Here is a 20,273-nt window from a genome sequence, read left to right as displayed (position 1 = left end):
TGAGCCTGCGCGTCCGGAGCCTGTGCCCCGCAATGGGAGAGGCCACAACAGAGGGAGGCCCACATACCACAAAAAAAAAAAAAAAAAAAGTCTGCAAATAAATGCTGGAGAGGGTATGGAGAAAAGGGAGCCCTATGGAAAACAGTATGGAGATTCCTAAAAAAACGAAAAATAGAGCTACCATATGATCCAGCAATCCCACTCCTGAGCATATATCTGGAGAAAACTATAATTTGAAAGGGGGAACTATTTAATTTTATAGGGTTTGAAAATTTTGGATACTAATAATTTAAACCGTATTTGTTTTAAAAACAAATTGAGTGATCGGGTTCAAATTGTGTAGAGAAGACAGAACTCTTAGCTCTGAATGAGTCATCAAAGAATGTCTCTGACTTTCTCTCCTTTGAAAAAAATGCCTGTGCTTGAGTTCTGTCTTACCTGATCTTCTGACGTAACTGGTCAGGGATTTCTTTGGCTGCACGGGGCCGAGTCACTGATATTTTTTAAAAAGCTCTCCTGGTGGTGCAAAGGTGCCCCCAAGGTTGAGAAGCACTTAGCAAGCCCGAGGTCAGGCTATGAATGGGAAAGGCAGGTCTAGACTTCCTGCTTTCCTCGTTTCTCCCTGTATACCGCCCCCAAGTTCTGGTTTAAAAGAGGTCTTCTGACCAATTTTTTTCTGTTATTTTTTTTTTTTCACTTTCTCATAAAAGTGAGGTATTAAATAAACACACTATTCAAACACTTCTATTAGTTGGCTTCGGTTTAATTAAAGTTTCATTCTGTGCTGTTCTACCTTAACCTTTTGCTTGTTTTCTTATGACGGTGTGTTCTGAAACCTTCATTCTCAGATGCTTTCTTTTCTCACCACCTTCAAAGCCACCTCTGAAATGTAATTGCATAGCTGCGTTCCTCACTGAGCTTGTCAACCTTCGTCAAATACTTCGTTCTTCATTGTTCTTTTCAATCTGTATTAGATTCTTCCCAGCTGCGGCCTGTTTGTTGATGTGATTGTAAAGCACCGTGTATTCCCATGAAGTATTCGAGTAAAATAAGATCAAGTGCCTTTTTTCCCTCTTTGATTTGTGTGTGCAGTTGTTTCCTGCTATTTAGGGGTCATTCAGACTACTATCCTGTACCAAAATGTAACTGGAATTGTGTTACCTTTTTTCATTACCTGTTGCAATGAAATTGCCTAAAGTTTCTTAGACGTTTGTGTCTGTAACTACAGTCAGTCTTGGTTAAAATTCATCATGGAATTTAATATGTATTAAGTTCCCCTTGTCAATTTTAGTAGGATAGTTGAACGAAATCTCAGCTTAATAGAATTAGCTAACCCAAAACGGTTTACGCTGTTCTGTTTTTTTCCTTTTCAGAAATCTTTGTGATATTCCACACCTGTGTGCTGAAGACTGCCCAAAGCTGCTCTCAGGAATTGGCATCCTGGGAAAAGGACGGCTTCCAAAATCAGGGAAACTTTCAGGAGATTCCTGGCCTAGTGGATCTTCTGAAGGTAAGAGTGAAACAGTTTTCTCTTTGTCTTTAGAAGTCTAAATGAACTGTTCTGTCTTCTGAGATCTGCTTCTTGGGAAAGAGTGAATAAGGGAATAGGTTATTGATAATTCTTGGTAAAGAATTGAGAATTTTTCTTTTTCAGGAGTTTTTTTTTTTTTTTTTTTAGTAGTGATGAAGGAAATCAATTGGCTATTTTGACCGAACAGGAATTTATTTAAAGTTTGGAGCTGTGAAATGAAGATCTGTGAAGACCTACTTGAACACACACACACACACACACACACACACACACACCCCTTAAAAAAATTAGTAATGTTTCTTTTCCCAGAGAAATTTCTTATGCATTTAGGATCTCCCTCAGCCTTCATTTCTGCCTTACCCTGCCTTCTAGGATTGTTTTAAGAATCAAACAATATAACTTATGTGAAATCACTTTGTAAACCATGATGTATAATTTGCATAAGTAAGAAAAACAATTACTATTTCCGAACATTTATAACCCTCCAAAATACCCTCATATGCTCCAATCTGTTTTCCTCTATAGTTTTGTTCATTTTTATTTCGATTCAGTAATCTTTGCTAGGATCTCAAAAAGCAAAGATGATAAGTCCTACCCTTCAAGAAATATCTGTAAATTGCAGAGATAAATGCATAAATAAATATGACCAACTCCAATATGATATAAATATATCGAGAGTACACTAAGGAATGGAAATAGAAAAGGCATCAAATGCAGCCTGGGGCTGGAAGATTGTGTGTGTAAAAGCAGGCTTCCTAGAGAAGGTGACTCCTGAAATGGCCCTTGAAAGATGAATAGGAATTAGCCTGGTAAAGAGCAGGATGGGGTCGAGGAGGGCATTGCAGGCAGGGGTGGTGGGATAGGTGTGTGAAACCCACATGTGGAAGTAATACATTTTCAGGATTGTTGAACCACAGGTATGGGTGTGTGGGGTGTGTGTGTGTGTGTGTGTGTGTGTGTGTGTAAGTAAGTGTAAGCACTGAGGGGTTTTTTAAAAATCGAGGTATGGTTGATTTACAATGTTGTATTAGTTTCTGGTGTACAACAAAGTGATATATTCTTTTTCAGATTCTTTTCCATTATAGTTTATTATAGGATATTGAATATAGTTTCCCGTGCTATACACTAGGACCTTGTTGTTTACCCGTTTTATATATAGTAGTGTGTATCTGCTAATCCCAAACTCCTAATTTATCCCTCCCCACCCACCTTTCCCCTTTGGTAACCATGAGATTGTTTTCTATGTGCGTGAGTCTGTTTCTGTTTTGTAAATAAATTCATTTGTATCATTTTTTTTAGATTCCACAAATAAGTGAGATTGTTTTCTATGTGCGTGAGTCTGTTTCTGTTTTGTAAATAAATTCATTTGTATCATTTTTTTTACATTCCACAAATAAGTGATATCGTATGATATTTCTTTCTTTGTCTGAGTTCACTTAGTATGATAACCTCTAGGTCCATCCATGTTGCTGCAAATGGCATTATTTCATTCTTTTATATGGCTGAGTAGTATTCCCTTGTATATATGTACCACATCTTCTTCATTCATTTATCTGTCGATGGACATTTTGGTTGCTTCCATGTCCTGGCTATTGTAAATAGTGCTGCAATGAACATTGGGGTGCATGTATCTTTTCGAAGTATGGTTTTCTCTGGATATATGCGAGGAGTGGGAATGCTGGATCATATGGTAATTGTATTTTTCGTTTTTTAAGGAACCCCATACTGTTTTCCATAGTGGCTGCACCAATTTACCTTCCCACCAACAGTGTAAGAGGGCTCCCTTTTCCTCTGAGGGGTTTTAAGCTGGCGGTCATTGGCGTTTTAGGTGTGTTATCCTGGAGAAAGTGTAGAAAAAGAGTTGCAGGTGAGCAAGATTGAAGGAAGGAAGATTCGTTTTGTAATGATCTGGGGAAGAGATGGAAGGGCTAGAATTAGAGTAGAAGCAGTGAGGAACAGAGAGAGTGAAATTTGAAAGAGCTAGAATATTCTGGATTTGGTGAAAGTTTGGGCATTGGAAGCAAGAACATGTTAGGACTTGGGATTGTCAGGTTTCTGACTTGGGTGACTGAAGCGTGATGATGTCATCAAGGGGCTTAGGAGGGAAGCGGACTTACTGTTGGAGAGGAGAGGACTGTGAGGTATATTTGGGACATACGTATTTCAAAGATAGGTTGAAATATCCACCAGGCAGTTGGAAGTTTAAGTATGGTGGTTAGGGGAGGGTTCAGGGCTAGCAACATTGATTTGGAAGTTACAGGCAATAGTTAAAAATCTTTTTAAAAATAGGAATTTGATTTTGTACTTAAGCCCTCACTATTATTCGTTCTTACACTTAAAACACAACTCATGGGAACTCCCTGGTGGTCCAGTGGTGAAGACTCCATGCTTCCACTGCAGGAGACATGGGTTCGATCTCCGGTCAGGGAACTAAGAATCCCACAGGATGCGTGGCACGGCCAAAAACACGCGTGCGCGCGCACACACACACACACACACACACAAACTCACCACATTCTCAATTTTCATTTTATTTTGCCATTACCTATCATTTCGTTTGTATCTGTACTTGTTGGTCTTATTTTCTTGGCATGATAAAGTAGGATTTTTCCTCATGACAAATGTTGTGACGTTCTGAGTTTGATGAAAGGAAATTTCAACCAGTATTTGAAAAACCTTGTAAACCCTAAAATGTAGGAGAGTTACAAACAAGTGCCATTCTCCATTTTAATTCACAGTGGTTATAGAAATTATTTAAGAAAAGTGCTTTGCTTTCCAAAGTTTAGTTCGTTTTCCGTATAAGTCGAGGTTTTTTGTCAATTCCTCAAGTTCATTGCTCAGCCCAGGATCTGAGCGTTGCTTATGGGAGACTGAACAGGATGTTTCTTGCGTTCTTCAGAGGGGCGGTGCCAGGGCCCCAGCCTTTGGGTCTTCCCGGCATCAACCCAGAATGTTCTTCAGGAAGACTGTTGTAACAGAGGCTGCACTGTTTGAGGTCAAGTCTATCTGAGTTAGACTTTTGAAATACATTACTCAGAGCCTTCTTTGAGGGACTGTCATGGGTAAAAATTTTAAATTCAAATAATACTTACAATAGTGCTATTTTGAGTGAATTTTATTTGATTACCATGGCCTTAATTAATTTACTGATTTTTTTTTCTCCTTGAGACCTGCTGGAAAATTACAAAATGCCCCTTTTTTCCTCTTTCTAGTTCACTTCTCTACCGTCCTTCCAGAAACTTTCAAGATCAGTTAATGTCACTTCCATTTTTATATACAAGAGAATTAATTGGAAGCAAAATTAAGTAACTTGCTCAGTGTTGACAGCTGGAGCCGGCACCCTGGCCTCTTGGAACTCATTCTGTCCTTTCCACTTCAGTATTTTCCCTCTTATTCCAAATCTTTATTGAACCGTGACATTATCTATGTGTCTTAAAATAGGAAATTGAATTAAGTAAATCAGTTCACACTGATGGCATATGCTTTGGTTAATCACTCTGTGTTCAACGGATTTTGCTTTACTGCTTTAGGCTCTGGTTAAGGCTTTATTATTTTTTATTTTTGTACCTAAAATTTTTTTAGCATGGATTTTGTTTTTTGGCGTCCTTTATTTCTCTGTACTGGTTCCACTGCTAAAAGGAAGGACTGAAAGAGAATCAAAATCACCTATGTTTAAATTCCAACTAAAAAAGGACTATCATCTCAATTCATTATCAAGTCAATTTTTTCCAAGTAGGTACTTTCAGTACCAATGTGTTAGGAGCATTCACTAACACAGCAAACACTAGCCACACAACCCAGTTTTCTGAAACATCCTATTTTTTTTTCCAGCTTTGTTTTGTTTTGTTTGTTTTTTTTGCGGTACGCGGGCCTCTCACTGTTGTGGCCTTTCCCGTCGCGGAGCACAGGCCCCGGGCGCGCAGGCTCAGCGGCCATGGCTCACGGGCCCAGCCGCTCCGCGGCACGTGGGATCTTCCCGGACCGGGGCACGAACCCGCGTCCCCTGCATCGGCAGGCGGACTCTCAACCACTGCGCCACCAGGGAAGCCTTTTTTTCCAGTTTTATTTCCCCTTTTTTAATAAAAGATAATGTCCATACATTAAAAAAGGCACTCCTCATGTATTTTAAAGACAACACTTTTAAGCAGAAGCTATTTCAGTTTGGGTCAAAGACATCGCAAGACCCTGTGAATTTCATGTATAGAAAATGAATTCATGGAAATGCTGAGTTGGTGTATCTTAGAATGACGTCACATGAGTGCAAGTTGTAGGTGGTCTGAAGGACAATGAATTGTTCTCTGAAATTCTCAGAATGGTCAGTCATTGCGGTGAAACCAGTGGGCTGTAAATCATCAGGGTGCTGGTACACAACATGATTCACTCTCCTGAGAGCTGCCAGTCACAGAAGGAGTTTCCAGTTGCTTATGTGCAGAGCCTAAGAAATATGTCTCCCCCCATTTTGGTCTGTCTCTTTTTCTGCCTTCCTGTCTCACTCACAGTCTTTGTGGGATAGACAGAGACTAATATGATGTTTTCAAAACAGGAGACCCTTGGCAGTTTGTGTTTATGGAACTAGGAGTGGAGACAATATATCGTGGATGGGAAACAGGTAAATCACCCTTCCCTTGGTAACGGGTGAGAGCCATGGGGAGACATTGTCTTGACATGTTTGCCGTCTGCATAGCTTGGCCACCTTGAGCAGAATGACGACATGAACAGAGGTGGACAGGTGTGGAAGCTTCTGTAGACAGTGAACAGAAGATGGTGTGATGGCTGGGAAAGGGCAAGCCAGCTTTCACCACCATTGTTTGGCTTAGTGGGAGCTAATCTTACTGTGGACAACAGTATTGGGTGGCTGCTTCCTGCTCAAATTCCACAATGAGTATTTCATGTACCATTATGTCAGCAAAGCAGTGGGTAGCGCTTACGTGAGCTTTGGAGTTGCCACTTAAAAGTACTTAGAGTTTGAAATATTCAAGACTGCCTTCCTTCTACCCTGTGGGTAGGATACAGAATTCTGCCGGAGGGGGTTGTTTAGGGCAAACTCTTTGAAGGTAAAAGCCATCGGTGAGTTGCCAGGGTGACACTTTTGAATGGGCAGTCTTCCAACAGGCTCAAATCATACTTAGCAGTAAAATGTGTTACCCTATGCCCTTTTGTAGTGTGGCATTTTGAAAAGAGAGGGGACAGGAAATGCTGAGCCACCAGCTTTTGGATCCAAATTCAATCCCACTGTAGAGGTCACAGACATGAGCAATTTGTGGGCCATTTCGATGGAGGCCAATGACAGTGGACTTCTAATCAGATAATGTCCTGCTGCATTTGAGTTTTCACTCTCCACTGCCTTTTGTCGTTTGAGTCCTTTCGAAATTACTCTTGTTTCAGATTTATTATTAACTTTTTGAACTCTGGCTTCTGCGCTAATATCTTGCTGCTCATGTTAAAATGACTGGAGAATTTATTTTTGCATTCGTTAATAGAATAGCAAGGCAGCATAATATGAATTTACACTCTTCACATTTTTCTGTAATATAAGCTGGATTCGTTATCCCCCGGGGATCTGTTTCAAATTCATGTCTTAATAAGACATTCCAGCTAGTTGTTGGCTTTCTAGCTTTTAAAAAGCTTCTCCATAATGGATAGAGAAGAATAAATAATGCATAATTTTGATTTTAAACTTTAAAAACATTTTTGATGGTTCTCATTATAAAATAGAAAATGAAATAGAACTTCCTCTTCAGTGATCAGTCGTATAAGTATTTTTTTTTTTTAGGCAAGAACCATCCTGAGGCAATTATGTCTTTTTAATATGGTTTAGAAAATAAAATCTATGAGGAAAGATTATGGATAAAAACATTATTGAGGATGCAGAACGACTAATAGGGTTTATTCATCCTTTGTAACATCTTCCTTCAGAGGACATGTGTATTATCGTTGACAGAACTATTCAAAAATGATGATATCCACTTACCACTATTGGTAAAAATTCTCTGTTACCAATATTTCAAATTATTCTCTCTCCTCTTTTGTTTCCCCTCTGCACTATCAAAGTTTCCAGTCATCATATTAGTGTATGTGTATCACACAGAGAATGTGACACAGCAAAGGGACAGAGACAGAAAAAGGTGAAGAAAGCGACGGAAAGGCAAGAGATAGATATTTTTCATTTCCTACCCGTAAACCAAAGCAGTATATGTAGTCTTTTTCCCAACTCTGCCTTATTTGTTTGATTTCTTTGACATTAAAGCTACATAATTTCTGTAACTTACCAACCCGTAAACAGGTACCCAGAACCATATCCTAAGTTGGGGATCCAAAAATAGAGTCACTGTAGTAGAGCTGTGAAGTGTCACCCAGATCCCTTGACCCTTTCGGGACTGAGGTACTCTTTCCCCAGCTTCTGGGAATCCTGACTGCTGAGAGCTCACAGCTGGGTCCCTCCTTGGTGGCTGCCCTTAGCTGTCAGCTAAAGAGAGCTGCCTCACTCAAGATTCTACTCCCTGCTTCAGGGCGGCAGCGTACATTCAATGGCTGGTCAATTTGGGGACACAAAGGTCCTTGCCCCAATTCAGGACAAGGCTGTAGGGCCTGTGCGATCACCCGGGGCTTTTGTTGTGACCGCACTGCAGTCCAGCTTCTCCCAGTATGCTTTGTTCACCCTACCCTATATGTTGAGCCCAGGAGCCCTCACCAGTGAAATTCCCACATGTAAATTCTCATCTCAGAGTTTGGTTCAAGGAAGCCTGACCTGCAGCAGCCTCCATACCTGGACCATGCCCTGCATACGTGTGTGAGTGTGTGATCATGTATCTTTAGAGCACTGTGAAAAGGCACTGGCGTTAGAATCATAATCAAGATCTCTGACAATCTAGCCCACACCATCCCTGTGGAAAATGGGGATAACGATACCGACCTCTTAGAGTTGTTGCCAGGATTTGATAGCAAGTATTCAGTGCCTGGCACACAGGAAGCTCTCCATAAATTATAGCTTTTGTTGTAATTACCTACAGATAATCCATAAATAGTGCACTAGTTCCGACCAATTGATTACAGTACAGAATGTATTTTAATGTCATTTTTATGACAATATTTATTTTAGTAGAGGATCAGGTTAATAAAAGATGCATCACCTGCATATTTAAATAATTCTTCCTCATTGTTAGTTTTCTTTTATTGAGTACATGAAGAAACTGGGCAGGGTTCTAAAGGGAACCTGAAGTCATTAAAGAGATGAATAGAAAGTCCTATGGGAAGAAAATGAAAGGCTCTGGAATTAAGATTGGAAGATTGACAGGTAACTTGCCTTCTAGCTTCAAGTAAGTGGAAGTCTTTTATGAGGGGAATATTGGATGTGTTTTGTCCATGTTCACAGAGGACAGAACAAGAGAAAATGGACATAAATTAAAGGAGGAAGATAGTTGGGTTTGTATTCAGGGAATTCCTCTGTTCTTGGGCAATAAAACACAGGAAGGGGCTTGTAAAATATGTATTTTTTAAAATCTTCAAAAAAAAAGACGAGAACTTTCAGTCCTGAATCACTGAGATGCTTCCCAGAGAATTTATGGAGAACTCTGAACTCTATGATTTTCTGATTTCAGATTTCAGAAATGATGCTTCCTAGAAACTCAGACCCATATGTTCTGTTTTGCAAATGGAAGATAACTACTATTTGACCACTTTCATTTTCTTTTTAACTAAATTTCTTATGGTATCTTTGAAAATGTTCATAGGCACTTCGTATGTGGTTCTCTGATAATTTAGTAAATCTTTTTCATTGAATAGGTGTCTTTCTGTCCATTTAAAAATCTGACAGGTATTATCACAATTTTCACTCTTATTGTATGTCATCTCTTCATATTCTATATAAAAATAAACTAAAGCCTACCATCCTGGGCCATTTATCTATATCCAATGTAAGTTCTTTTGAGACTCAGATCTTGGGATGACATTGTTAAAATGAGCACTCATGAGTATTAAATCACTCGGAAGGGCTTTAGAACCCCAGCAGTAAGTGTGGAACTTTGGAGAACATCTTTTTCAATCAATTAATGGCTTAGAGATAAGATTAAAGGTAGGGGACTAGGTTTTTAATGTTCTTTTAAGGCCTCAGAGCCGAAAGATAAGAGGAAGCCACTAAGATGTTTCTCAATTACTAGTAAGTATATTGGATTTTGCATTTTCTCCTTGGCATGTCTTGTCACGTAGTCATAGGCAGAGACAGAATGAGGTGGGAGAAGGAGCCCTGAACTCCAGGCCAAAATGCCTGGCTGTGCTTCCATCACAGCCAAAAATGGTCTGTTCTTCTCTCATAGAACTATGTCTGCATGGAGTCCCTTTGGATCTCTAATTGCAGCATCCTATTTTAGATTCTCATCACACTATGGTATCTTCTCTCAAAAGAAACCCAGCAGACCTGAGGGTTCAACCTGGGGGCCCCATCACACCTTGACCTAAAGCAGTTCTGCTTTATTTATTTTTAAAATATGCACAAGCACGTTAAAAGCAGTCTTATTTTAAATAATTTTTAATCTAAAATTCCATTGATAAAGGGAACAGAAAAACAAAAAAGTCTGAAACATCAAATATTTGTGAGATATTTGGGGAAATATCTCAAACAAAGTGAATATTATTTAGCTATCAATATAAGGATTATGATTATATGATTTTGCTAATAGCAGTAGTGGTGCTGCATTCTTATCTGTGAAAGATTCTTGGGTGAAGAACTTATAGGTAAAATTATATGATGTCTGGGATTTGCACTGTACTCCAGTAGGAAGTTAGAGGTTACAAATTAAGTAAGACGGACCAGATAATCATTTCTAACTCTGCTAGTGACAGCCAGCAATATGCGTATAGCAGCTCTGCTTTAATTCATTGATTATTTTAATTTTTTAAGCATACACAGGTAGATAGAGATTCTGTTTAAGATTTCACTTGATTAAATGGATCCATTGCTGGAAACATGAGTTTTACATGTATTCCTACTGATGCCATGTCTTCAATACTCTCCCCAGTATATCCCATTGAAATACCCAATTTCATTCCTTCTGTTACTGCCATATTAAAACTCTTCAAATGGCTCTCTGTCTCATGAGGGAAAACATACACAACCTTTACCCCGGTATTCCTGGCCTCCCTCCCTGCCGCAGCAGTGGAGATGGCCTCGGTGTTCTAACACAAGATTATCTTTTTTGGGGACTTCCCTGGTGGCGCAGTAGTTAAGAATCCGCCTGCCAATGCAGGGACACGGGTTCGAGCCCTGGTCCGGGAAGATCCCACATGCCGCGGAGCAACTAAGCCCGTGCGCCACAACTACTGAGCCTACGTTCTAGCACCCCGTGCCACAACTACTGAGCCCGCGTGCTGCAACTACTGAAGCCTGCATGCCTAGAGCCTGTGCTCTGCAACAAGAGAAGCCACCGCAATGAGAAGCACGGGTGCCGCAACGAAGAGTAGCCCCCGCTCGCTGCAACTAGAGAAAGCCTGCACACAGCAACGAAGACCCAACGCAGCCAAAAATAAATTTAAAAAACCCAAAAAACAAACAAAAAGACACTTAAAAAAAAAGATATTCGGGCTTCCCTGGTGGCGCAGTGGTTGAGAGTCCGCCTGCCGATGCAGGGGACACGGGTTCGTGCCCCGGTGCGGGAGGATCCCACATGCCGCGGAGCGGCTGGGCCCGTGAGCCATGGCCGCTGGGCCTGCGCGTCCGGAGCCTGTGCTCCGCAACGGGAGAGGCCACAACAAGTGAGAGGCCCGTGTACCAAAAAAAAGATTTTCTTTTTTTTTTGAAGTCTGGAAAATTTTATTAACAAGTTAATTTAGAAGAGTAGAGTACAAAGCTGTACAAACAGTATGATTCCAGTTTCATATTTTCATATATATATGTCTGTATATACACACTCTATGCAAGTCTACAATATATACACATCAAAAAAGACTGGATGTAAATGCACCAAAATGTTAACATTGGCCCTTTAAAGGTGGTGTAACTCTGGTTGATACTTTTTTCTATTATTAGCAGGTGTTACTTTTATTTTGCTGCTTCAAGAGATAGGATGTTTCATTATCTGGGGAGATATGGCCTCTGTGAAATAAGCTGTATAATTTATGTTTTTAATATTTTATTTTATTTTTTAAAATTTAGTTTTAACTTTTTATTTTTTATTGGAGTATAGTTGTTTAACAATGTTGTGTTAGTTTCAGGTGTACAGCAAAGTGATTCAGTTATACATATGCAAGTATCTATCCTTTTTCAAATTCTTTTTCCATTTAGGTTGTTACATAATGTTGAGCAGAGTTCCCTGTGCTATACAGTAGGTCCTTGTTCGTTATCTACTTTTTTTAGATTGCCTCACATTTCTATCGTACCGTTTTTGAATTCAATGTTTAACTCATTACTTATTTATTTATTTGGCTGAGTTGGGTCTTAGTTGCGGCAGGTGGGATCTTCATTGAGGCGTACGGGATCTTTCTTTGCAGCGTGTGGGCTTCTCTAGTTGTGGCATGCGGGTTTTTCTCTCTCTAGTTGTGGCACAGGGGCTCCAGGGCGCGTGGGCTCTGTAGTTTGTGGCACGCAGGCTCTCTAGTTGAGGCACGCAGGCTCTGTAGTTGTGGCACGCAGGCTTGGTTGAGCCTGGCACGTGGGATATCTGTTCCCCGACCAGGGATTGAACCCACGTCCCCTACACTGGTAGGCGGATTCTTTACCATTGGACCACCAGGGAAGTCCCTGGTTATCTATTTTATATATAGCAGTGTGTGCATGTCAATTTCAAACGCAAGATTATCTTGATCTGGTTGTCGAATACAGAGCCTGAGACTGTGTGTGCTCTCACAAGCAGCTCATGAAATCGAGTTCCTATCTGGTTTTGCTCAGCATCACCTTTGCCCTTCTTCCAAGCTACCCAAGCCATTCCGTTCCTTTTGAGCACACCTCCCCCACAAAGCCTTCCTCAATTACTCCAGCCCATAGTAATCAGGACCATGTCGAAGTTCTCTGGCATGGGTGGGCATTTATACTAGTCTACAGTACATTTTACCCAGTTTGACAATGGTGTTATGTAGACTGTGTGTGCATCGCGTTATTTTCGCCCCCTGGGGCATCAGGGAACAGTACAGCAGTCAGTGTGACCACCACTTAACCTGGGGAGATAGGCATGCTGGGATCATCCCCATATGTAAATTTTCAGTGTAATATATGCATTAAGATGATAAGGGAAATGTATTCTGGACATACATTTCAGCAACATGGATGGAAATAAAACTTACCTTAAGTTGCAACACATTAAAGCTCAAAGAACTTTGAGACCAGATGGTATAGGTTTTAAGCCTAATTCTGCCTCTCACTTTGCGTCCATCAGCAAGTTATTTATCCTTTATGATCTTTTTAATAACTGTAATAATACTGCTATTCTTTGTTCTTTGCACTTCACAAAGTGCTTTTGCATGTTCTTTAATTTGAACTTCACAATGACCCATAAGGTATCACGGTAAGCTATTATCGATCAAACAAGAAAACTGAGCCTGGGGCCATGCCCTCACACCTTAATGTGTTAAGCTGACAGTAGACACTGAAACTCAAATCTTCTGGCTTCTATTTTAGTGCTTCACTAAACTGTTACTGAAAGTGTTGTCTACAGACCAGCTGTGCGGGCATCACCTGGGAGCTTGTTAAAAATGCAGAAGCTCAGGCCTCGCCCCAGACCTGCTTTATCAGAATCTACATGTTAACAAGATGCCCAGGGATTCATACATACTTTAAAGAGGAAGAAGTACTGTAATATAAGAACAGTTTAATAAGCCTCTGAGGTACACAAATGAAAAGGGTTTTAAAATTTTTGTTCCTATTGCTGCCATCAAGTCTCTTCTGTCAAATCTCCCTTTTCTTTGAAGAGATCTTGAGCAGATCTGATAGATTTTTAGTTACTTTCAGGTTTTTTATAAGTTTCATACACTGTAGTCCAGTTTTAAAACTTCAAACTTACATGGAAAGAAAAGCTTTCCTTTACCCCAGCTTAGCTTGTGGCCTTCAAAAGTTGTTTTTTTGTTTTTTTTGTTTTTTGGCCTGTTCTTAAACGAAATGTACTTACTTCCCAGTTCTGACTCTTGGTGATGTATCATGATGATGTCCATTTTTCAGAATAAGAAGTTCAGTTGCCCCACTCAGTCTTCAGTGAAACTCAGAAGTAAAAACCAGGGACTTCCCTGGTGGTCCAGTGGTTAAGACTCCGTGCTTCCATTGCAGGGGACCCAGGTTCGACCCCTGGTCAGGGAACTAGATCCTGCATGGTGCAGCTAAGACCCGGCACAGCCAAATAAATATTAAAAAAAAAAAAAGAGATAAAAACCAAGCACACATACCCAGCATAAAGTAACCAAGACATTTCAGTCTCTAGTCACTATATTTCACCAGGTTATTGGCCCAAGGATGACGTATGGTTGGTTGTCTTTGGCAAAAACTGAAGTTGATAAAGTATGAGACTGTACTTCATTAAAAAGAAACATTTCTCAACCTCTTGTTCTTAATTTTTATTTAAGTTTTTCAGTCTTCTTTGGCTTGGAAGCCAAGAGTTAGAACGGCTCAGCGGGTGAGTAAACGGGACAGGAGTGGAAAGAGTATTTACAGAGCATTTGCAGGAGCGCTGTGCTAGGCAATGTATCCACTGTCTCACCTTATCTTCACAAGGGCTCTGTGAGACAGGTGTTACTATATCCATCTTACAAGCCTGGAACCAAAGCTAAGAAAAAGTGAGTGATTTGCTCCAGTCCACAAAGCTAGTAACCCGAGGAGTGGTGATGACAGATTATGAAACGTGTGTGTTCCACGGTGCTTTTCTGGTGGTTCTGTAGAAACTGATAGTGGGCAGTTTTGGAGTTATTACCTTTAGAAAGTCGATACGTTTTTTATGAGTGATTTGCTCCAGTCCACAAAGCTAGTAACCCGAGGAGTGGTGATGACAGATTATGAAACGTGTGTGTTCCGTGGTGCTCTTCTGGTGGTTCTGTAGAAACTGATAGTTTTGGAGTTATTACCTTTAGAAAGTTGATACGTTTTTTATTTTGGTGTATTAAGTTGTTAATAACAGTGTTACTGTGCCTGGGCTACTGGAAGGGGAAGCCTGCTGTTCCCACCCTCACTGAAAATGGAATATTACTCAGCCAGAAAAAAGAATGGAATTGGGTCATTTGTAGAGACGTGGATGAACCTGGAGACTGTCATACAGAGTGAAGTAAGTCAGAAAGAGAAAAATATAATATATTAAAGCATATATGTGGACTCTAGAAAAATGGTACAGATGAACGTATTTGCAGGGCAGGAATAGAGATGTAGATGTAGGGAACAGACGTGTGGACATGGTGGAGGAGGGCGTGGGATGAATCAGGAGATTGGGATTGACGTATGTGCGCTGCCTTGTGTAAAACAGACAGCTAGCGGGAACCTGCTGTATAGCGCAGGGAGCTCAGCTCGGTGCTCTGGGGTGACCTTGATGGGTGGGAGGGAGGTCCAAGAGGGAGGGGATATATGTATACATAAAGCTGATTAACTTTGTTGTACAGCAGAAACTAACACACCACCACATTGTAAAGCACCTATACCCCAATTAAAAAAAAAAAAAAAAACAACAAAAAACCTGAGGCTCGGCGCTGGCCCTTAGATGCCAGAGGATTGACCCAGTATTTCCATGGATTGTCCTTTCAGTTAGTGCTTTGTTTACTGGATAACAACTCTACCATTTTCTGTCTGTAGAGAGTTTTTCTCCCCACTTTCAAGAAAGCTCTGCTTTGCAGAAATGCGTTCCTTCCCCACCTTCCTCTGGAAAACAAAACAGATGCAACTGTTAGGTGACCCTGCGGGCTCAGCAGCACACACTTAGCAGTTTTCATGCACCCCCTTTGCAGCCTCCCATGCTTTCCTGAGTGGCAGCGGGAAACGCACACACCCTTTTAAGGGCTGTTTTTCTAACCTTGCTAATCAGGCAGCTAATTACTTTGTATCCTGAGTCTTGTTTCTTGATCGTTGCATCAAATTCCGCCGGTGTCTCTCCTTATTCACCTCTGTGGCTGTGGACAGAGGACCCCTCCTGGGTACCTTTCTGCCTTGGATAGGGGTGGCATTGCCCCAAAGCCACATAAATCTGCACATGTTGAGACCAGCCCGGAGCAAGTCTGTGCCAGCCTCTTAAAATTTTTGCTGAAATCTAAAACAGTTTGCCTTCGGATACAAAATGGAGGCCCTTTTTTTGGAACCTAGTAACCCTCAAGAGTCGTCTGTTATCTGCCAGGCAAGATGTAATTAGACTTCCTATGCAATTTACCACGTGATTTAGGATATGTGGTTTTTTTAAAAAAAAAGCCAAGGGCAGGAGTATTTTTAAATAATGTTGATTTATCCCCCCTGAATATAGAAGTAACACACATTCACTGCAGATAATTTAGAAGATGAAGAAAAATGTGAAGAAAATAAAATAAGGCAGGTAAAATGATTATTAACTTTTTGATGCGTGTTTCTTGTTACACTCACACACATGTATAGATGCACACACAACATATTTAGGTTTTTGCGAAACGTTTTTTTTTTTTTTTTTTTTTTTTTTTGCTGCGGTACGCGGGCCTCTCACTGTTGGGAGCACAGGCTCCGGACGCACAGGCTCAGTGGCCATGGCTCACGGGCCCAGCCGCTCCGCGGCACGTGGGATCCTCCCGGACCGGGGCATGAACCCGTGTCCCCTGCATCGGCAAGTGGACTCTCAACCACTGCGCCACCAGGGAAGCCCTGCGAAACATTTTTAATGGCATTAGTCCTTGGGGCATTAATGCCAACCATTTTTCTCCTTTTCAATTCTTTTTATTTTTAGAATGGAATATTACCCATATACAAAAGAGAGGGAGAATAGCTCAGTGTTCAGGACCGTTTACTATGGAAACAGATTGCCTAGATTCTGGTCTTGGCTCTACCATGTGCTAGCTTAGAACCTTGGGAAAGCCACTTAATCTTTCTGTGCCTCAGTTTTCCCATATATAAAATGGGGACAGAATGGTACTTCTTCATAAGGTAAACTGGTAGCTATTATTATTTTTTAAAATGAAGATAACATATATGTAAGGTGAAAAAAAAACTGTACATAATCTAACATTGTTATTTTGCTTGTGTTTTATTCCTTGATCACACCTCTTGCCTTCCCCCAGAGGTGATGTTACCCTACATCATTGTTTAGCTTTACATATTTTGAACTTCATATAATCAATCTCATACAAATTTTTACATAACATTGTTTGTGAGATTGCTTCAAGGTGATGTTTTTCAGTGCCAATAGTATTATATGTCACACTTTTTTATCCCTTTGGGTTGTTTTTAAATTTCATGTTATCATAAGCAGTGCTGCTATGAACATTCTTGTACATGTCTCACAATGCTCACCTGCAAAATTTGTTGCTGTTGTTCTTCTGCTTTTTGTTTTTTTAAGGAGTCTACCTGCTGGGTAGTAATGTATGAGCATCTTTGATTTCACTAGGTAATAGAGAATTGTTTTCCAAAATGGTTGTATTTGTGTGCATATATACTTAAACCAGAATGTATACAAGTTGAAAAGTCTGTAGGCAATTTAACTTTTGCTTTGTGTAGATGATATGCCTTTTTTCTTTGATTGTTTTTAAGATGTTCTCTTGTCTTTGGAGAGCTGTAGTTTGCTATACTATATCTAGGTGCTATTTCTTATTATTCATCCTTCTTAGTATATATTGTGGTTTCTATGTCAATGAATTCATGTCTCCCATCAAATCTGGAAGAAGTGCAGCTATTACTTCTTTGAACATTCCCTCACTTTCATTCCTCCCCTTTGAAACTCTAACTAGACTTACTTAAACCTTCTCATTTTATTTTCCATGACTTAAACTCTCGTACATATTTTTCTTTTGCCTGTGCTATATTATGGATCATTTATTGAGCTCTATTTTCTTTTTAATAATACTGTTTTTAGCTGTGTCTTATATGATGTTTATCATGTCTTGAGTTAAAAAAACTTTTTTAAGTTAGTTGATTTTATTGTTCATTTTCAGAAGTTTCATGTTATTTTGTAAATCTGTCTGGTCAACTTTATAACATTTTACCCTTTGTGTTTTAATTTTTTTAGTTGTGGTAAAATACACTAAAAACTTTTTTTTTTTTTACCATCTTAACCGTTTTTAAGTGTACAGTTCAGTTAAGTATGTTCACATTGTTGTGCAGCCAATCCAGAACTCTCTTCATCTTGCAAAACTGAAACTGTGTCCCCATTAAACATCTCCATTTCCCCCACCCACCAGCCTCTGGCAGCCTCCGTCCTACTTTCTGTCTCCATGAACCTGACTTCTCTAGGGACCTTAGATAAATGAAATCCTACAATATCTGTCTTTCTGTGTCTGGCTTATTTCACGTAGCATCATGGTGTCAAGGTTCATCCATGCTGTAGCATATGTCAGGATTTCTTTCCTTTTTTAAGGGTGAGTAATATTCCATTGTAAATTCCTTTGTGAGTTTTATTACCATTTAAATTTTTAAAACCATTTCAGGTATGATAATTTTTATTAGTATCTGATCATTTTAATATTTGACATCTTTGGGCATCTAGATCTGTTTTCTGCTGGCTTTCCTTCGTGGTAGTTGTTCTATGTTTGGTGGTGTTCTTTACGAGGTTGTAATAGAATAAACTTCATATCTGGGAATCCCGAGACCTATTGTAAGGAGGATTTTAACTTCTTTCTGTCTGGAATCTGGATGCTACCAATCTGGAACCGTGTTAGTCTTTCAGGCTTAATATCAGATTTCAGGAGCAGCCCCTACCTCGCAGTGGCCTCAGGCTTTTTCAGCTTTCACTCTGCCCCGTGTTTGTTAATCAGCACCGTTTTGGTTTCAGCTGTTTTTTTCCCCATTTTCCTCCCTTCTCTTCCATAATATTCTTCCCTTATCTTTTCTATTCCGTCTTCCTTTTTCACCGTCCCTTCTCTTCATTCACTATGCTGGCTGACTTGTCTGACTACTCTTCAGATTCTCTCTTTGCCTTTGGAATTCTGAAGTTTTACTGTATTCTATGTTTACTTTATTTATTATTTTTATGCTTTTAAAAAAAATCCTACTTGTTATTTATTCTGCTTCCTGAATCTGGGAGTTTGTATATTATATCCGCTCTGGAAAACTCTTAGGCATGATATCTTTACATATTATTTCTCCTTCATCCTCAATATTATCTCTTTCTGGAACTCCTATTATATATGTTATTCCTTTATCTTTACCCTTCATGCCTCTTAACCTTTTTTTTTCTTTTTAATTTTGTCTCAATACAACTCCTCAGTATTACTTTTTAAAAAACATTTATTTATTTATTCTCCTATGTTTTTGGCTGTGTTGGGTCTTAGTTGTGGCACATGGGATCTTTGTTGAGGCGTGTGGGATCTTCTGATGTGGCGCATGGTCTCTTTGTTATGGCACTCAGGCTTCTCTCTAGTTTTGGTGTGCAGGTTTTCTCTCTCTAGTTGAGGCACGTGGGCTCAGTAGTTGAGGCGCACAGGCTTAGTTGCCCCGCAGCATGTGGGATCTTAGTTCCCCGACCAGGGATTGAACCCGCGTCCCCTGCATTGGAAGGCGGATTCTTTACCACTGGACCACCAGGGAAGTCCCGCCTGTTAACCTTTTTTACATATTTTTTCTTTTTTTAGTTTTTTTTTCTGTTTCAGTCATTTTCCCAGTTTTGTGTCTTATTAGCTAGTTGACCCACCCAATAAATTTTTCACTTGAATAATTATATATATATTTTTTAACATCTTTACTGGAGTACTGTTTTACAATGGTGTGTTAGTTTCGGCTTTACAACAAAGTGAATCAGTTATACATATACATATATCCCCATATCTCTTCCCTCTTGCATCTCCCTCCCTCCCACCCTCCCTATCCCACCCCTCTAGGTGGTCACAAAGCACCGAGCTGATCTCCCTGTGCTATGCAGCTGCTTCCCACTAGCTATCTATTTTACATTTGGTAGTGTATATATGTCCATGCCACTCTCTCACTTCGTCACAGCTTACCCTTCCCCCTCCCCATATCCTCAAGTCCATGCTCTAGTAGGTCTGTGTTTTATTTCTGTAATCAACAGCAAAGTGATTCAGTTATACATATATATATGTATATTCTTTTCTGTATTCTTTTCCATTATGGTTTACTACAGGATATTGAATATAGTTCCCTGGGCTATACAGTAGGACCTTGTTGTTTATTTATTTTATATATAGTAGTTTGTATCTGCTAATCCCAAACTCCTACTTTACCCCTCCCTCACCCCCTTTCCCCTCCAGCGACCGTAAATTTGTTCTCTATGTCTGTGAGTCTGTTTCTGTTTTGTAAATAAGTCCATTTGTATCACATGTTAGATTCCACATATAAGTGATATCATATGGTATTTGTCTTTCTCTGTCTGACTTACTTTGCTTAGTATGATAATCTCTACATCCATCCATGTTACTGCAAATGGCATTATTTCATTCTTTTTATGGCTGAGTAGTATTCCATTTTATATATATATATATATATATATATATATATATATATATACCACATCTTCTATATCCATTTATCCGTTGTTGAACATTTATGTTGTTTCCATGTCTTGTCTATTGTGAATAGTGCTGCTATGAACATAGGGGTGCATGTATCTTTTCGAATTAGAGTTTTCATCTTTTTTGGATATATGCCCAGGAGTGGGATTGCTGG

At 39.8% G+C, this 20,273-nt stretch overlaps 1 protein-coding gene across 1 annotated transcript in view; it reads left to right on the top strand.

Annotated features, from left to right (window-relative positions):
* NRCAM (neuronal cell adhesion molecule) overlaps positions 1–20,273 on the top strand; it is a 320,145-nt gene that overhangs the window by 66,703 nt on the left and 233,169 nt on the right. The window contains exon 2 of the mRNA XM_024115099.3: positions 1,374–1,510. The gene's annotated coding sequence lies outside the window, so the exon portion shown is untranslated. The remainder of the gene's footprint in view (positions 1–1,373; positions 1,511–20,273) is intronic.

Source organism: Physeter macrocephalus, chromosome 5, assembly GCF_002837175.3.
Source record: "Physeter macrocephalus isolate SW-GA chromosome 5, ASM283717v5, whole genome shotgun sequence".
Lineage (NCBI taxonomy): Eukaryota > Metazoa > Chordata > Mammalia > Artiodactyla > Physeteridae > Physeter > Physeter macrocephalus.
This window is presented reverse-complemented; position numbering and strand designations above follow the sequence as displayed.